The sequence below is a fragment of the Primulina tabacum genome, chromosome 11, assembly GCF_025594145.1.
Source record: "Primulina tabacum isolate GXHZ01 chromosome 11, ASM2559414v2, whole genome shotgun sequence".
Taxonomy (NCBI): Eukaryota; Viridiplantae; Streptophyta; class Magnoliopsida; order Lamiales; family Gesneriaceae; genus Primulina; species Primulina tabacum.
This window is the reverse complement of record NC_134560.1, coordinates 37,742,549-37,761,329: the sequence shown is the minus strand read 5'-3', so window position 1 is coordinate 37,761,329 and position 18,781 is coordinate 37,742,549. Positions and strand designations below refer to the sequence as shown.

General features: G+C 37.5%; 1 pseudogene; it reads right to left on the bottom strand.

Moving 5' to 3' along the window:
* Positions 1 to 4,807: 4,807 nt before the first annotated feature.
* Positions 4,808 to 7,797, bottom strand: LOC142519831 (uncharacterized; annotated as a pseudogene).
* Between the last annotated feature and the right edge of the window lie 10,984 nt (positions 7,798 to 18,781).

Below are 18,781 nucleotides of genomic sequence, written 5' to 3'. Positions count from 1 at the left end.
AAGCAATACGGGGAGAAAGAGTCATGGACGAAGCAGTTTGTGATCGGCCCTTACATGGTTGATTGCCCTTTATTGTTTTTGAATGATGAGTGGTTGCTGGTTGAATCCGAAAACGGCCAATTGGCTGTTTGTGCACTCGAAGGAAACCAGTTCGTGGGATTACAATTCTACGGAATTGGTTTTACGTGGAGTGCTGTGGTTTATGAGGAGAGTTTGATAAGTTTAAATCACATAATATCAGGTGTTCCTGAAAATGAGTAAATATTATTATATTTTAGGATCTTAAACATGCCTTGTGTTCTTATCATCTTGTTATTGTCTGTCAATGAATGTGTGAACTCGCAGTCGTTATTTTTGGTGGGTTAACTCATGTGACGTTTCTTTAGAAGACTAGATTATGGTTTGTTGTGTCTTGAGAAAAAGATTTATTAAAATCTATTCAAGTGTTTATAATTTCATATTTTGAAAAATAATTGTTACATAAGTTAATTGTCATTTTAAACCTTAATATTTTATTTAATTGTTACGAGATTTTGCTATGTTTAGACTTCAAGGAATTATTACTAGTTTAGTTTACATGATAATAATAATAATGATGATAAAGAAAAATAAATAGATTTTTCGTTTATTTGTGATATATTTTTTACCATAATATTTTTAGTTCATAATATTTTATAGTGGAATGAGAGGTACACTCCAAATGTTGTTAATCACCATCCGTCCTATTGTTTTAATATATAAAGTGGCCGTAATATCTTTTATTACTCTTTTCAACCTTTCGAATTAAAGCTCTAATTTAATAATTTTTCATTTTATGCATATAAAATTCCAAAACATGAATATTCTTTTTCCTTTATTTACTATTTTCTCGATTTAGAATTATTAAAAAGTTTTTGTAAACATCCTAATCTTTAAATGCAGAGTACGTGTAATTTTTATACGAAATGATAATATATTAAATTTTATTTGTTTATAATATTCTTTTTCCAACATAAATTAACGCAATTAAAACTTGGGAAAATTAGAGATAAATCTCCAAACTCAAACTTAAATTTATTTTAACTCTTTACACCTAAAAAACTTTGTCCAAACTCATTAAAAAGATAAAAGTGACAAAAAGGCCCTTATATTTGTTAATTTTAATGATTGATTTTACTTGACCTTAAAATAGTATCAGAGACATGTAAAATTTATTTCAAACATTCAAATTTATTATTACGGTGTAATGAAATGTTTGAGGAAGAAAATTTTCTCAAATAACATGAATTCAAAATCAGGTTCGAGATTAATTATTTACAGGATTTATTCCAGAACTCTGGAATAATTGAAACAAGAAGATCTAACCAAGGTTAGATATCTAGGAGAAAGTGGAACTTATCAGAGTTCTAGGTAAACATATGATTCAAAATAATAGATTCCTAGAAATAGTACCAGATTCTTCTAAACTCTCCGGAAATCTTAGAGAAATATAGAAGACAAGTCAAAATTATGGCAATATGATGTATTATGTATTCAAAATGTGGAGAAAATCCTTGAAAACCAGGAAGAAATTCTTGGAATATTAAAGGATTTTCAAACAAGAATTCAAAACCTAGAACAGAGACCAAATTCTAGTAAAAAGACTTAAGAATGAAGGTTACCACTACTCTTTGATACCGAACCCTTATTACATCAAAGAGGGAAGGCCAAAGTGATACCATAACCTTTAGCCGAAAACGAAAAGATGATCAATCTAATTAAAACAGTCTCTGAAATGAAATTAATTTGATGACAACTTTAGAAAAAATTTGTCACGCCCCGAGACCGGGGTTGGTCGACACCGGCGTTGTTCATCAATCACACAATCGAAAAACAACCAGCCTCGTAGCACAGTATAAACCAAAACCAGTTTATTTCATAAATTCGCAAAATTTGAACATTTGTCTTTACAACGGAAAATAAATAAATGCGAAAACGTCTTACAAAAAAAATACGAAAATTCTAAATCCGAATACTACAATTCTCGAAATTTATCACCAGCCCCAGAATTGTTCTGATTCTTCTTCCTCAACCAGCAAGTGGGGGCCGTTCGAGTACACAACAACATGCATATAAAATTTCGAAATACATACACACACCATGCATATTTTGACTCATACCACATTCGTATCATTGACCTGACACTGAGATTCCTCTACTTTCAATTGTTTACTGAATTCAGTCCCTAATTTTTATTCCTCTAAGGGGTCGAGGCCGAATCGTTATATCCCCACCGTATGAGGGTCATATCATAGTTGCGATTCCCTCCCATATCAAGTTGAATCCTCACAGTGTCAACATAAAACTCATGCAGAAATCATAAGCAGAAGGGGGTAGAAGAAGGATTGTACTCGACTGAATTTTTCAAAAAAACAAAAATGCATACACCGAAATTACACATTTAAAACAAGTCCACTTACCTTAAATTCTTGAGGAGAAAAACGTGAAAACCTCGGGATTCTTGCACTGGAATTTCGAAAATTCCTCTTCGGCGACTGAATTGCGGCAGCGCTTCGCGGCTCTCGAGAATCCTAAGAAAACTAGGGGAGAAACTCGAAAAATTGGAGTAGAAAATGGTGTGAATTTTCGAGTTATAGGCCCTCCTATTTATAGGGGTTGGCTGCTATCTCGATCGAGTTTATCCGCGCGTTTGAATTGAATCAAATCTTCATCTAGAATCGTGATCTAAATCTAAATATTTATCCCTGATCCTGGATGATAAATTTCGAAATCTTGATATCATTCCCTTGGATAAATTTCGAAATTATGCTATGTCCAGCCTGAAAAATTTTGACTTCTGTGTCTAATTTCCAATATTCGGTAGACTTTTTATTTCCCAATTATATTTCTTAAATCCCAAAATTTCCCTACCTAAACTCGAAATTTAGTGGTATTTTTCCAAGATAAGATTTTGATATTTTTTTCTTAAAATCCTGGTAGTTAAACTTTTAAATTTTTCCCAAGCCTATATTTTATCGTGCAGACTTTTCCCTATATCTCAACAATTTCGAAAATCCTCCCTAAATCCTTCAATATTTTCGAAAATCCTATGATATATACTTCAAGATTTGTAATCCAAGATTGAATTATCTTCCTGCTTAAATCTTTATCCAGGTATATCAAATCTTAAATCTATATCCGGTATAATTCTGCATATCTCAAATTCCGAAATATACACGATATTATTTAAATTCTTGAGTTCCAAATAATGCTCAAGATAAAATTATCCATTCCATTTCGAAAATCTTGGTACAAAATATTATCATGATAAAATGTAAAATCCCGGATTTTACATCCCTCCCTCCTTATGGGAAGTTTCATCCTCGAAACTTGGGTTGACTAGTTCTATGAAGAGGTAAGGGTATTGGTTCCTCATCCTTTCTTCCATCTCCCATGTGGCTTCTCTTTCAGTGTGGTTAGACCATTGCACCTTGACGTAGGGAATGATTCGTCGCCTTAGTACTTGGTCTTTGGTGTCCACGATCCTGATGGGAACTTCTTCGTACTTCAGCTCTTCTCCCAAGTTACTTTCGGTCATGAGCGGTTCTACTTCCAACACGTGGCTTGGATCCGAGATGTATCTCCGTAGTTGGGACTCGTGGAAAACATTATGAATTCTTGACATGTTTGGCGGCAGTGCCAATCTGTATGCCAGTGTACCCACCTTTTCCAGAATTTCGAAGGGTCCTACATAACGGGGGTTCAGCTTCCCAGCTTTGCTGAATCGGACAACTCCTTTCATAGGCGAGACTTTTACGTAGGCCTTATCGCCCACGTTGAATTCCACTGGCCTTCTTTTCAGATCTGCCCAACTCTTTTGTCGGTCTTGAGCTGCCTTGAGTTTTTCTCGGACAACTGTAACCTTGTCTACTGTTATCTGTACGAGCTCGGGTCCTACTACTGCTTTTTCTCCCACTTCATCCCAATAAATTGGTGATCGAAATTTCCTTCCATAAAGAGCTTCGTATGGGGCCATTCCGATGCTGCTGTGATAGCTGTTGTTGTAAGCAAACTCAATTAAAGGTAGATGAGTGCTCCAATTGCTACTGAATTCAAGAGTGCATGCTCGCAGCATATCTTCCAAAGTTTGGATGGTTCTCTCCGTTTGTCCATCGGTTTGAGGATGATAGGCCGTACTTAGGGTTACTTTCGTTCCCATGGCCTCTTGAAAGTTCTTCCAAAAGCGCGAGACGAACCTTGGGTCTCTGTCAGACAGGATGCTCACTGGTACTCCATGAAGTCTTACAATATTGTCCATGTACACTGTAGCTAATTTGTCCAGATTGTAGTTCATACGGACGGGTAGGAAGTGTGCAGATTTTGTAAGTCTATCTACAATTACCCATATTCCGTCCTGACCTTGCCTTGACTTTGGTAATCCTACCACAAAGTCCATGGAGATATGGTCCCACTTCCACTCAGGTATCTCCAACGGTTGCAATAATCCTCCGGGTCGCTGGTGCTCTGCTTTGACCTGTTGACAAACCTGACACTTAGAGACGAATACTGCCACATCTCTTTTCATTCCGTTCCACCAAAAATTCCTCTTAAGGTCTCTGTACATTTTTGTACTGCCTGGATGGACTGAAAACTTGGACTTGTGTGCTTCTGATAGTATTTCTTGGCGAAGGTTATCGTTGTTCGATACGCACAGTCATCCATTCATCCATAGGACTCCCTTGTCATCAATTTGTAGATCTTGAGACTTCCCGCTTTCGACTTGCTCCTTAAGTTTCTTTAGCTCGGGGTCTCGGTCCTGATTTAACTTGACGGTCTCCTGCAGACATGGCTAGGCCGAGAGGGAAGCTAGAGTGATCTTGCCTCTATTTTTCCGATTCAGAGCATCGGCCACTTTGTTCGCTTTACCTGGATGGTAACTTATAGTCAAGTCGTAATCCTTCAGTAGTTCGATCCATCGCCTTTGCCTCATGTTTAGTTCTTTTTGGGTGAACAAGTACTTGAGGCTCTGGTGATCTGTGAAGATCTCACATTTAGCACCATAGAGGTAGTGCCTCCAGATCTTTATGGCGAAGACAACCGCTGCTAGTTCCAGATCATGCGTAGGGTAGTTTTTTTCGTGAGGTTTCAACTGCCTTGACGCATAGGCGATCACTCTTCCCTCTTGCATGAGTACGCATCCCAGACCTTCCTTAGATGCGTCACTGTAGATTGTGAATTCCTTATCTTCAGTAGGTAAGATTAGCACTGGCGTGGATGCAAGTTTTTCTTTCAATGTCTGAAAACTTTTCTCGCAACCTTCGTCCCAGATGAACTTGGAATTCTTCTGAGTGAGCTTAGTCAGTGGTATAGCTATGGAAGAAAAACCTTCGACGAACTTCCTGTAATAACCTGCCAGTCCAAGAAAGCTCCTGATGTCTGTGGCGTTCTTAGGTTTTGGCCACTCTGTAATTGCCTCAACTTTCTTGGGATCCACTGATACTCCTGCTTCCTAGATCACATGTCCTAAAAAAGATACACTCTTAAGCCAGAACTCACATTTCTTAAACTTAGCATATAGCTCTTTCTCCCTCAGTGTCTGTAGTGCAAGACGGAGGTGCTCTTCATGTTCTTCCTCGTTGGGGGAATAAATGAGGATGTCATCAATAAATACCACTACGAACCGGTCCAGAAATGGTTTGAACACTCTGTTCATTAGGTCCATAAAGGCTGCAGGCGCATTGGTCAACCCAAAAGGCATCACTATGAACTCATAATGCCCATATCTTGTCCGAAAAGCTGTTTTGGAGATATCTTCAGCCCTGACCTTCAGTTGGTGGTATCCAGTCCTCAGATCCAATTTAGAAAAGACTGCGGCTCCCTTGAGCTGGTCAAATAGATCGTCTATTCTCGGAAGAGGGTACTTGTTCTTGATAGTGATCTTGTTCAGTTCCCTATAGTCGATGCACAATCTTATACTCCCATCTTTCTTCTTCACAAAGAGTACTAGCGCTCCCCATGGGGACACACTAGGTCGAATTTGTTTTTTTCCAGCAATTCTTGGAGTTGCTCTTTTAGCTCCTTGAGTTCAGCTGGCGCCATCATGTAAGGTGCTTTAGAGATTGGTGCTGCACCAGGGACTAGATTAATTTCGAACACAACTTCGCGGTCCGGAACTGTCCCTGGGAGTTCTTCTGGGAAAACATCCGGGAACTCACATAATATTGGGATGTCTTCTATCCTCATTTCGACTTCTCCTTGCACTTCGTTGATCATTGCTAGGTAAATGTCTTCTCCGGATTTCATGGCCTTCCATGCCTGGGAAGCGGAAAGGAGTGATTTTCGTTCCTTGGATTTACCATGATACACGATCTCTGCCTGATTTGGTGTTCGGAGCTTAACTATTTTCCCTTTACAGTCCACTATGGCATTATTACTGGCTAACCAATCCATCCCTAGAATGATGTCGAAATCGACCATAACCAATTGTATCAAGTCGGCACTGAAAGTCTGATTAGCGATACCGATCTTACAATCCTTGTGAATTTCATGAGTTTCTATGGTCTTACTCGTAGGCGTGGCTATTCGAAAAGGTTCAGTTAGAGATTCGGGCTTAAGTCCTAATTTCTTAGCAAACCTTTTAGACACAAAATAGTGTGTAGCACCACAGTCAAACAATGTATAAGCAGGTACTTTTCGAAGTAAGATGGTACCTGATACGACTTCATTGGCGTCGTCCGCCTCTTCTTGGTTCATAGCGAACACCCTAGCATTAGGCTTATTCTCCTTTGGTTTGTTGGGGTTAGCTCCCACATTCGGCCCAGTTCCATTGTTGGGCCCAGCTGCTTGGTTGGCGGCCGTAGGACAATCTGCGATCCTGTGCCCTGCTTTCCCACATCCGAAGCACGCACCACTGGCTCTTCGACATTCCCCGGGGTGTCTGAAACCGCACTTCGGGCATGACTTGGGTCCTTGATGGTTGGCCGCTGAGTTTTGCCCTGAGGAAGATCCGCCTGATTGGTTTGGCTTTCTGAACTTCTGACCGCCCTGAGAAGACTGACCGGCATGAGGTCGCTTGTTCTTATTCTCTCCCTCCCTGCGGCGGATGTCGGTTTCAGCTCGGATAGGTGCGCCCATAAGATCTGCAAAATTGGCGGGCTGATAAACTGCTAAGGCTGACTGGATTCTACTGTTTAATCCTCTCTTGAAGCGGTGTAGCTTCAAAACTTCGTCCGTCATGATGGCCGGAGCATAAGACCCAAGTGCATTAAACTGGGAGGTGTATTCCACCACTGACATGTCTGGAGCTTGAGTGAGATTTTCAAACTCACTTAACTTCTGCAATCTGACCTCTGCCGGATAGTACTGTTTCAGAAATGTTTCTCGGAAGTTTCGCCATGTGATTGGTCCAGCAGCGATCATGGCTGGCAAGACTGCTTCCCACCATTTAGCTGCTCTGTCTTCCAGGAAATGCACAATCTCATCCACTTTGAGTGCCTCGGGAACTTCCAAAAGCCTTAACTGAGTCTCGACACTCTTTGGCCAACTCTGGCCAACTTCGGGATCAGCGTCCCCTCTGAATATCGGACATCTGTTCTTTCGGAGGGATTCATAATGAAATTTGATTCCATTCGGTGGTGGTGGTGGAGGTGGTTGATTGGCATTTGGGTTTCCCAACCCTTGCAGTGTTGTCTCCACTATGGTGGCTATGGCCATAAGATCAGCTCGGCTTAGATTAACTGCAGGCGGTGGTCCATTCTCCTGTCGATTCTCCTGTCTCTCTTCGCGATCGGCATTAGCATAACGCGGGTTGCGATTTTGCCTTGGGGGTCTGCCGGCCATTTCCTACATTCGCAAGTTCTAAAAATTGGTACGAGTAGGTTCATGCAATAGATTGCGCAGAAGTAAATTGAAATCAATGGAACAAATAAAATATTTTATTGATTTCTCAAACAGGAAAATAAATGAACATGACCAATCTAAATAAATAAATGTACTGAAGAAAAGAAAACGTAGCAACAATGAAAATAAACTACTAAGAATGATTCACTAAAATGTTCTAATCCGCTATCTCTCCATTCCCCTCGGCCACGTCAGGTAGGGCTTCTTCCTCCTCGGGATCCTCAGGCACCTCTGGGTCTAAGAACTCTGCAAGCTGCATCTGAAGACTCTGATTTTTCGATTCCAACTCAGCAATCTCTTCCCTGTGGGTCAGAATCTTTCCTATCGCGTCATTCAATTCATTTCTTGCGTGTGCGCAGTTTGTTTCATTCTTCTGGATGAGCTCCTTCTCCTTTGCTTTCCTTTCGTCTACCTCCTTGGATAACCTTTGGTTATTCTCAGATAATTGCATTATCACATTCCAGGATTCTTCAATTTTTTTCTTATCCCTCAGCCGGGCTTGACGGGCTTCAGACAGTTATATGGTGCGTCTATCCACTTCCTCCTTAGCTTGCTTGGCTTGACTCATCGTTATTTGTAATGACTCTCGCAGTTCGTAGTTATGTTCTTTAACGAGCTCGAACATTTGGAAGACCTCGTCAATTCTTTTCTCTGCTGCCTCCAGTTTGGTAGTCAGATTTTCCACTTGTTGCCTCCTCTCAAGATTACTAGCTTTCAGCCTCCTGATAGTCCTATCCTGGTGTCCTATAGCCAATTCCTTTAAATGTATAGCAGCCTGAGCGCGCGTGCGATGCTGGTGGTAATCCAACTGAATAGTCTCCCTATGGGTAATCGGGGTTACTTTCTTACGAGCAGTGACACGAAAACGAGCCATTTCCTGAAAAAAAATAAAAAGGAAATGCTCAGAATATCACAAATATGACAGAATAAAAATTTCAAGGTTATATAGAGTCAAATATACGAAAATAATCAAAATTTTCGGAAATTTCCAAAAATGGAAAGTTTTGAGATAGACACATGGATTCGAAGCATATGTCGAGAGGATTCCAGAACAGTTGACGGAATCGAATTCGGAGTTTCCTATGAAAAGTTATAAGGGTTACAAAACTTTCCTAAAACGGCAAAAACGACGTTTCGGAGGCCTAAACAAAGGATTTTCGCGATTTGGACCCCTACCTCACGACTTTAAGGTGGTGAGTCTCGATCGTTGGGCCGTTTCGGAGGGAATTGCGTCGGTCCCGATTAAAAATTCGTCCGAATTTTTTTTTTTCCGAAAAAAAATCTTTTCCCACCCGGATTATGAACCTGGCGGCTCTGATACCACTTAAATGTCACGCCCCGAGACCGGGGTTGGTCGACACCGGCGTTGTTCATCAATCACACAATCGAAAAACAACCAGCCTCGTAGCACAGTATAAACCGAAACCAGTTTATTTCATAAATTCGCAAAATTTGAACATTTGTCTTTACAACGGAAAATAAATAAATGCGGAAACGTCTTACAAAAAAAATACGAAAATTCTAAATCCGAATACTACAATTCTCGAAATTTATCACCAGCCCCAGAATTGTTCTGACTCTTCTTCCTCAACCTGCTCTTCGAATTTATCTGGGAAGGGGAGTAAGGGGTGAGTATTTTGGGAAATACTCAGCAAGTGAGGGCCGTTCGAGTACACAACAACATGCATATAAAATTTCGAAATACATACACACACCATGCATATTTTGACTCATACCACATTCGTATCATTGACCTGACACTGAGATTCCTCTACTTTCAATGGTTTACTGAATTCAGTCCCTAATTTTTATTCCTCTAAAGGGTCGAGGCCGAATCGGTTATATCCCCACCGTATGAGGGTCATATCATAGTTGGGATTCCCTCCCATATCAAGTTGAATCCTCACAGTGTCAACATAAAACTCATGCAGAAATCATAACCAGAAGGGGGTAGAAGAAGAATTGTATTCGACTGAATTTTTCAAAAAAAAACGAAAATGCATACACCGAAATTACACATTTAAAACAAGCTCACTTACCTTAAATTCTTGAGGAGAAAAACGTGAAAACCTCGGGATTCTTGCACTGGAATTTTGAAAATTCCTCTTCGGCGACTGAATTGCGGCAGCGCTTCGCGGCTCTCGAGAATCCTAAGAAAACTAGGGGAGAAACTCGAAAAATTGGAGTAGAAAATGGTGTGAATTTTCGAGTTATAGGCCCTCCTATTTATAGGGGTTGGCTGCTATCTCGATCGAGTTTATCCGCGCATTTGAATTGAATCAAATCTTCATCTAGAATCGTGATCTAAATCTAAATATTTATCCCTGATCCTGGATGATAAATTTTGAAATCTTGATATCCTTCCCTTGGATAAATTTCGAAATTATGCTATGTCCAGCCTGAAAAATTTTGACTTCTGTGTCTAATTTTCAATATTCGGTAGACTTTTATTTCCCAATTATATTTCTTAAATCCCAAAATTTCCCTACCTAAACTCGAAATTTAGTGGTATTTTCCCAAGATAAGATTTTGATATTTTTTTCTTAAAATCCTGGTAGTTAAACTTTTAAATTTTTCTCAAGCCTATATTTTATCGTGCAGACTTTTCCCTATATCTCAACAATTTCGAAAATCCTCCCTAAATCCTTCAATATTTTCGAAAATCCTATGATATCTACTTCAAGATTTGTAATCCAAGATTGAATTATCTTCCTGCTTAAATCTTTATCCAGGTATATCAAATCTTAGATCTATATCCGGTATAATTCTGCATATCTCAAATTTCGAAATATACACGATATTATTTAAATTCTTGAGTTCCAAATAATGCTCAAGATAAAATTATCCATTCCATTTCGAAAATCTTGCAAATCTTGGTACAAAATATTATCATGATAAAATCTAAAATCCTGGATTTTACAAAATTGCTCTAGAGGATCTCCAAGGCCTTGCAGAATCTTTTACAAATATCAAGATTGTTGATCTAAAGATGAACACAACTGAGGATGAACAACCCAACATAACCTAGTCATCGTCTCAGGAACCACCAAGATAAAGTGTGGGATCTCAGAATATAAATATGAGATAATCCCAACCAGACTTTCATACCGGTAGAGAATCACACCCAACGGGAACGAGGTCAAGGAGAAATCAAATTCCTTGCACCAAATACCTTATGAGAAATCTGTTTTATAACCTATACATTCTTATGGGATTATTCTTAACCTAGATGTATTAGACTTCAAAAACAGAGAAGATATCATAGATTATTATACATCTGCTATGAGAATTGCAGCAGACACACTTGATCTCAATAGAGAAAGATTCATTAAATTATTAGAAACGAGTCTTCTGAGTTCAGTTAAAATTGCTTGGGACATGATTTCGGTAGAAACTAAAGAATCAGTTCTAGTCGGAGAATCTCTCAGCGAGATAGCCGGAATAATGGTTATAAGGGTAAACTATTTTAATAGTCAAGATACAAATAAGAAAAAGAAATACGCTCAAGCTATGTATAGTCTTGAATTACATGATATATATTTAGTGGACGAATATATTATGTTATTCACCAAAAACTCAAGATAGAAGTAGCACGAACCATGTCCCAGATTCATATCGGAGCAATTCAGATTATGATAAAAACTACTTTTAAAGAAGGAATATATTCATCTATTGATATGCTATATGCGATAAAATAATTAGTAACCTTCAAGATTCAGTACTGGGAACAATCTCAAGAAATCTCTATGCAAAGAAAGTTGTAGGAGTAATTTATCCAAGAATGTCCTACAACCTGGTAGATCGAGATTTTAACCGAGCTTTGGCATTGCATCATAATTTCAAAGAAAAAAGCTGATGAAAGAGGGTAATAGACCGTATTCTATTATCTATCAAATCTCATATACTCTATCTAATACACATCATTCAAATTTTTTATCAGAAATGGGTTCATTTAAATATCTGAAATATTTGTTTTATTATAATAATTACAAATTTGTTCATTTTATCTGTTTGACAGTGCATGCGAAGATCGCAAAACCCTGACTTGCTTATCTTTGATCCAGAGATCGAAAGAACTGCACGAAGATTAAGAAAAGCTAGAAGAGAAAAAATTCAAACAATGGCCGAAAACATAGAGAATGACAGACATAACCTGCCATAGGCTATACCTATCAGAGATCACTTCCGACCAGTTATCAACACTCATTATTATGGCATTGCTCGAGGGAACATAAACGCCAACAATTTCGAGCTGAAGCCTGCTCTGATAAATATGATTTAGCAGAACCAGTTTACGGGAACTATCACTTCTGATCCCCACGTTCATTTGAGGACCTTCTTGGAGTTCACGGATACGGTAAAAATTAATAATGTTTCTGACGATATTATTAGATTGCGTTTGTTTACAATAAAATATTTTTTTGTTTTATTATAATAATTACAAATTTGTTCATTTTATCTGTTTGACAGTGCATGCGAAGATCGCAAAGCCCTGACTTGCTTATCTTTGATCCAGAGATCGAAAGAACTGCACGGAGATCGAAAGAACTGCACGGAGATCGCAAAGCCATCGTTCTCCCCATCTTGTTTTATACAACTCAGGTCCTAATTCATGAGAGTAAATTGATGTAAAATTTCCTATAATTAATATCTTGGAAGATGGCTTGTTGTCTTATCATGTTTTCTGTCTCAAGTATTTCTCGAATGGGTTTTGATTTTATTGTAGACATAGATATGGAAATGAAGAAAGCCTTTTTAGCTAGGTTGTATTACATTGAAATATAAGTGCAAGGAAATCAATGTTCCGAAGGAGAAATTTCATGTTAATCTTATGTTAATACCCCAAGGCTCCGTTTGATACGTGTGATAGAATAAGTAAATTATTAATAATTAGAATGATTAAAAAATGAGATATATGGATTAATAGTATGATAATATAAATAACATGGTGTTTGATATGATTTTAAAATGATGGATTAATTTTGTAAATTTTATTGTAATGATCAAAATGCCACAAATGTTAATTAAATATATATTCTTAAAATAATTGGATAAATAATTAAATATTTATAATTATAATTTACATTTATTAAAATAATTTAAATATATTAATTATAAATAAATTTTTAAATAGTATTTATTTTAATAATTAAAATAGCAATAATATTTTGAATGTTAATGTTAAATAAAATTTTAGTAATAATTACAATATTATTGTTTTTTTTAAAAATTATTATAAATATTCTTAAAATAATTTGATAGATAATTAAATATTTATAATTAATAATTAAAATAATAGTAATATTTTGAATATTAATTTTAATGTTAAATAAAGTTTAATGATATTATAATATTATTGTTTTTAAATAATTAAATAGATAATTAAATATTTATAATTATAATTTATGTTTATTAAAATTAATTTAAATATATTTATTAGAAAATATATTTGAAAATATTAGGTAATCATTAAACATAATAAATTAGAATTTAATAAATATTTATTTTTATAAGAGATAAGAAGATAAAAATGTAATCTGTGGTGTATTGATTACTTATCCCACTTAATTTGTTAGATTAATAATCAAATAATTAATCATAAAATTAGGTCTTTAATCGGGTCAAAATTAATATATCTTAAAATTTTTAACCAAACATTAAATAAGTATATGATTATTCATCTATTCTTATTTAATCACATCTCAGTAGCTAGTAGATCCTTAACTTTCAGTAGAACTCGTTCTACATGATTTCATGTACTATTTATATAGATGTTACGTATAACAAATGACAAGCTAAAAGTTAGTCTATTTTTGATACATGTATATTTAATAAAAATTAAAGAGCCGTTTCAAATCAGACGTTGAAATCAATATAAGAAAAGCTCTTCTCTCTCGAATTCTTGAAAAAAATCAATCTCTAAGTTAGAAGCATATCAAGTAGGGATGTAAATGAACCAAACCGTTTGTGAGCTATTCGAAGCTCGATTCGATAAAAGCTCGTTTGAGCTCGTTTAATGAGGCTCGTTAAGATAAACAAATCAAACTCAAGCTTTACAGTATTCGGCTCGTTAGCTCGTGAACATGTTCGTTGGTAAGTTCATGAATAATCTTTTGGATGAAAAAATAATAGTTTTGATATTTGATTTATTGATTTTTGTAATGGAACCAAGCTCTCAGAATCTCTTGTAACCACCCGTTAACAGATCACACTTGAGGAATTACGAGACAATCAATCCAAGAACTCAACACACGGTAAGCAAAATAAAGAAAATAACTCTCGAGACACGATTTACGTGGTTCGGTCATTAATCGACCTACATCCACGGGAGGATCTCATCTTTATTAATCAACAATCTGAGTTTGAATTACAAAGAAAAACAACAAGCACTCCTACAGAATTCACTCTCAACATGCACTCTCTTCTTTCTCAGAACACATGCTCTTGAATTATCTCTTGGTGTACTTATATTCCTTCAGAGATGACCGAATGAATCTATTCAAAGAACTGCCTTCCTTCAAGACTCCTTGCTTCTATTTATATGGGCATAACTCCTTTATTCAGTTATCCTATCTGTTACAACAGAAGCCTTCCTCTCCAGTTGCTTTCTCGATCCCTCAGCTCTGAAGTTGTTAACTTTGCCATGTCACTCATTAAATGCTGACTAAGATGGTTGAGTTGGCACAATGAAACCACAATTCTCCACCTTGACAATCAACCAGCTTAAACTGATTAGCTCCTCCAGGTTCCCTGCTTCTACGTCTTTTCCCCACTGGAAACATTTATCAAATTCAAACAATGCTGAAACTTTGAGTTTGGAATAATCTTTGTACACATATCTGCAGGGTTATCTTTTGTACTGATCTTCCTTATTGATACAGAGCCTGTATCAACCACTTCCCTTACAAAATGCAACCGAACATCTATGTGTTTTGATCTTTCATGGAAGACTTTATGCTTGGATAAATGTACTGCACTTTGGCTATCACAGTGAACGTTTATTGTCTCTTGAGCATATCCCAAGTCTTCCAAGAATCCTTTTATCCATAAAGCTTCTTTTACAGCTTCAGTAACGGCCATGTACTCAGCTTCCGTTGTTGATAGAGCTACCACATGTTGCAGCATAGCTTTCCAACTTACTGATGTCCCATACACCATAAAGATATATCCGGTTAAGGATCTTCTTGTGTCTAAGCTTCCAGCAAAGTCTGAGTCAACATACCCGGTTACAATGTCCAAAACCTCACCAGTATGTCTGAACATCAACCCAAGCTCAAGAGTTCCCTTAAGATATCTGAGGATCCACTTAATTGCCTGCCAATGCTCTTTTCCCGGGTTAGCCATGAACCTACTTGCTAAGCTAATTGCATAAGCAAGATCTGGCCTAGTACATACCATATCATACATTAAACATCCCACAGCACTTGCATACGGAAATTTCTGCATATTGGCTTTGTCCTAATCAGACTTTGGTGATTGGCTTGTTGACAGCTTAAAGTGATTTTCAAGTGGTCCATGCACTGCCTTATAGTCTTTCATCTCAAACCTTTGAAGCACTTTTCTCAGGTATCCAGTTTGAGTAAGCCATAGAACTCTCTTTGTTCTGTTTCTTACTATCTCCATTCCTAGTATCCTTTGGGCAGCCCCTAAGTCTTTCATTTCAAATTGTTCATTGAGTTCATGTTTCAGCTTCTGTATTTCAGTAAGGTTATGACATGCGATTAGCATGTCATCAACATAAAGTAAGAGATGCATTTGTCTTCCACATTGAAGTGTCTTATGGTAGACACACCAGTCATGCTTATTCCTTACAAAGTTGTGATTCAACATGAACTCATCAAATTTCTTATACCATTGCCTAGGGGCTTGCTTGAGACCATAAATGGATTTTTTTAAAAGTTCCACAAAATGGTGATTTTGACTTAAATTCAAAATTTTGTGGTTGCTCCATGTAAATCAGTTCTTCAAGGTTTCCATGCAGGAAAGTTGTCTTAACATCCAGCTGTTCAGCTCAAGATCCTCAGTAGCTACAATGGAAAGCACAATCCTTATTGACCCATGTTTGACAACATCTGAAAAAATTTCTTGGTAGTCTATCCCTTCAATTTGCGAGTATCCTTTTGCCACTAACCTGGCCTTGTATCTAGGATTCTCAACTCCAAGTATACCTTCCTTTTTCTTGAAGATCTACTCAGAGCCAACAATTCTCTGATTTTGTGGCTTAGGGACCAGTTCCCAGGTCTTATTTTTTATTAAGGAATCAACTTCATCTTTCATTGCAGTATACCATGAGTGCCTCTCTTTTGAATTCATTGCTTCTTCCACATTTCGAGGTTCATATTCATTTACTTGAGAAGCAACTGAAAAAGCATAAGAGACCAAGTCTGCATGACCATATTTCTGAGGTGGTTTAATGGTCCTTCGTTCCCCGTCCCTTGCTAACTGATAGTCATCCAGGTTTTTTTTTTTTTGATGTTGTACTTTCTGTGGAATCTGGAATGATATCATCCTTTTCCTGTAGTAGGTTAGGAAGCTCCACCTTGACAGATGTATCATTACTACTGGTACTGATTTTTGGAGTTGATATATTCAGTGGTTTATCTTTAAAAGGATACATATCCTCTTTGAAGGTCACATCCCTGCTTAGAAGTAGCCTTTGAGTTCAAGGTTCTATACACCACAATCTATAGCCTTTAACTCCTTCTGGGTAGCCGAGAAACACACACTTGATGGCTCTTGTATCTAGTTTTCCTTGTTTTATATGTGCATAAGCAGCACATCCAAACACTTTTAGTTCATCTAGATTAGGAGGTGACCATGTCCACAATTCCATAGGAGTTTTAAAACCCAATGGTATTGATGGACTTCTATTAATTAGATAGCATGCAGTAGCTACTGCCTCGGCCCAGAAAGATTTGGGCATTCCTGAATAGGACATGATACATCTCACTCTTTCAAGTAGTGTTCTATTCATTCTTTCTGCTGTGCCATTTTGTTGTGGTGTGCCAGGGATTGTTAGGTGCCTCGAGATACCCTTTTCCCTGCAGAATTCAAAGAACTCTTTTGAGCAAAACTCCAGCCCATTGTCTGTCCTTAGCTTTTTAAGTCTCTGTCCGGACTGATTTTCAGTGAGAGTCAACCAAGTTTTGAACTTATCTAAAGCTTTACTCTTATTCTTTAATGTGTAAACCCATACTCTACGAGAAAAGTCATCAATTATGGATAGGAAATATCTGGCCCCACCATTTGAAGCAACACGTGAAGGCCCCCACAGATCAGAGTGCACATATTGCAAGGGAGCCTTTGACGTATGTAATCCTTTGGTGAACTTTACTCTAGTAGAATTTCCCTTTACACGGTCTTCACAAAATGCTAGTGGAGTAATTTGTTTATTTCGTATCAATCCTTGCTTATGTAATTCTATTAAGCCTTTCTCACTGACATGCCCAAGCCTTAAGTGCCATAGCATTGTATTATCTTGGTTCTTTTCTATTGTAGCAGCAGATCCAACAATGGTACTTCCATCTACAATGTATAAGCCATTTTGCTGAGTTCCTTTCATGTGAATTAGAGACCCTCTGGAGACACTTAATATTCCATGTGCAGCTTTGAATGTATATCCTTGTTTATCAAGAGTGCCAAGGAAATGAGATTCCTTTTAAGTTCTGGTACATAGCGCACTTCTCCCAGGATTTTCTCAGTACCATCTCTTAATCTCAATCTGATGTTCCCAATACCACTCACTCTACAGGTTTTATTGTTACCAAGAATGACTTGTCCCCCATTGGACTCATTTAGAGACTCAAACCAATCCTTGTTAGGACTCATATGAAAAGAGCATTCACTGTCTAGTATCCAACAGTTTTCCTTTTTGAGGTCTGATGTGCACAGGACATCCCCGCTTTCATATCCTTCAAGTGTTGCCTCTGCCTCACCTTGATCTCGATGTTTTTCACCATTTTTTTAAAGTTCTGGACAGTTTCTTCTGATATGACCAGGTTTATGATAGAGAAAGCACTTGAATTGTTTTGTCTTGGATCTCGATCTACTTCGGTGTTTTGATCGAGAATCCTTCTTTTCAGTTCTGCCGCGAGAGTACAATCCATCTCCAACATCTTTATACTCCTTTTCATTGTGTGTTTGAGATTCTTTTGCCTTTAGGGCCTTTTGTATGTCTTCGAATGACAGGGACTCCCTTGCCTACTTCATATCATAGTATCAGAGAACACTGAGTAGGATCTTGGAAGAGCATTAAGAATGATAATGGCCTTATCTTCATCTTCTACGTCTGTACCAATATTTTGTAAGTCTAAAATGAGCTTGTTAAACTCATCAAGATTTTCGCATATTGATTTAGTCTCTGTCATCTTGAACCCGAATAGTTTACCTTTTAGATAGATTCTGTCTTGAAGGGATTTTTTCATATACAGAGATTCTAACTTGTTCCATATGCCAGCAGCTGTTTTTTCCGAGGATACTTCCCGAAGAACTTTATCGTCTAGATTCAGAGTGAGGGTGCTGAACGCCAATTCAAGAATTTCATCTTTCTTCTCACGGTCAAGTGTATCAGGGAGATTCTTTTCACCCAGTAGGGCTTTCGCAACTTTCTGTTGAACAAGAATGACGTACATTCTCCTTTGCCATAAACCAAAATCTCCCTTTGCGTCAAAACGTTTCACCTCAATCTTTGTACCCATCGCTTTGACTTGTACAACTTTGAACCTGGGCTCTGATACCACTTGTAATGGAACCAAGATCTCAGAATCTCTTGTAACCACTCGTTAATAGATCACACTTGAGGAATTACGAGACAATCAATCCAAGAACTCAACACACGGTAAGCAAAATAAAAAAAACAACTCTCGAGACACGATTTACGTGGTTCGGTCATTAATCGACCTACATCCACGGGAGGAGCTCATCT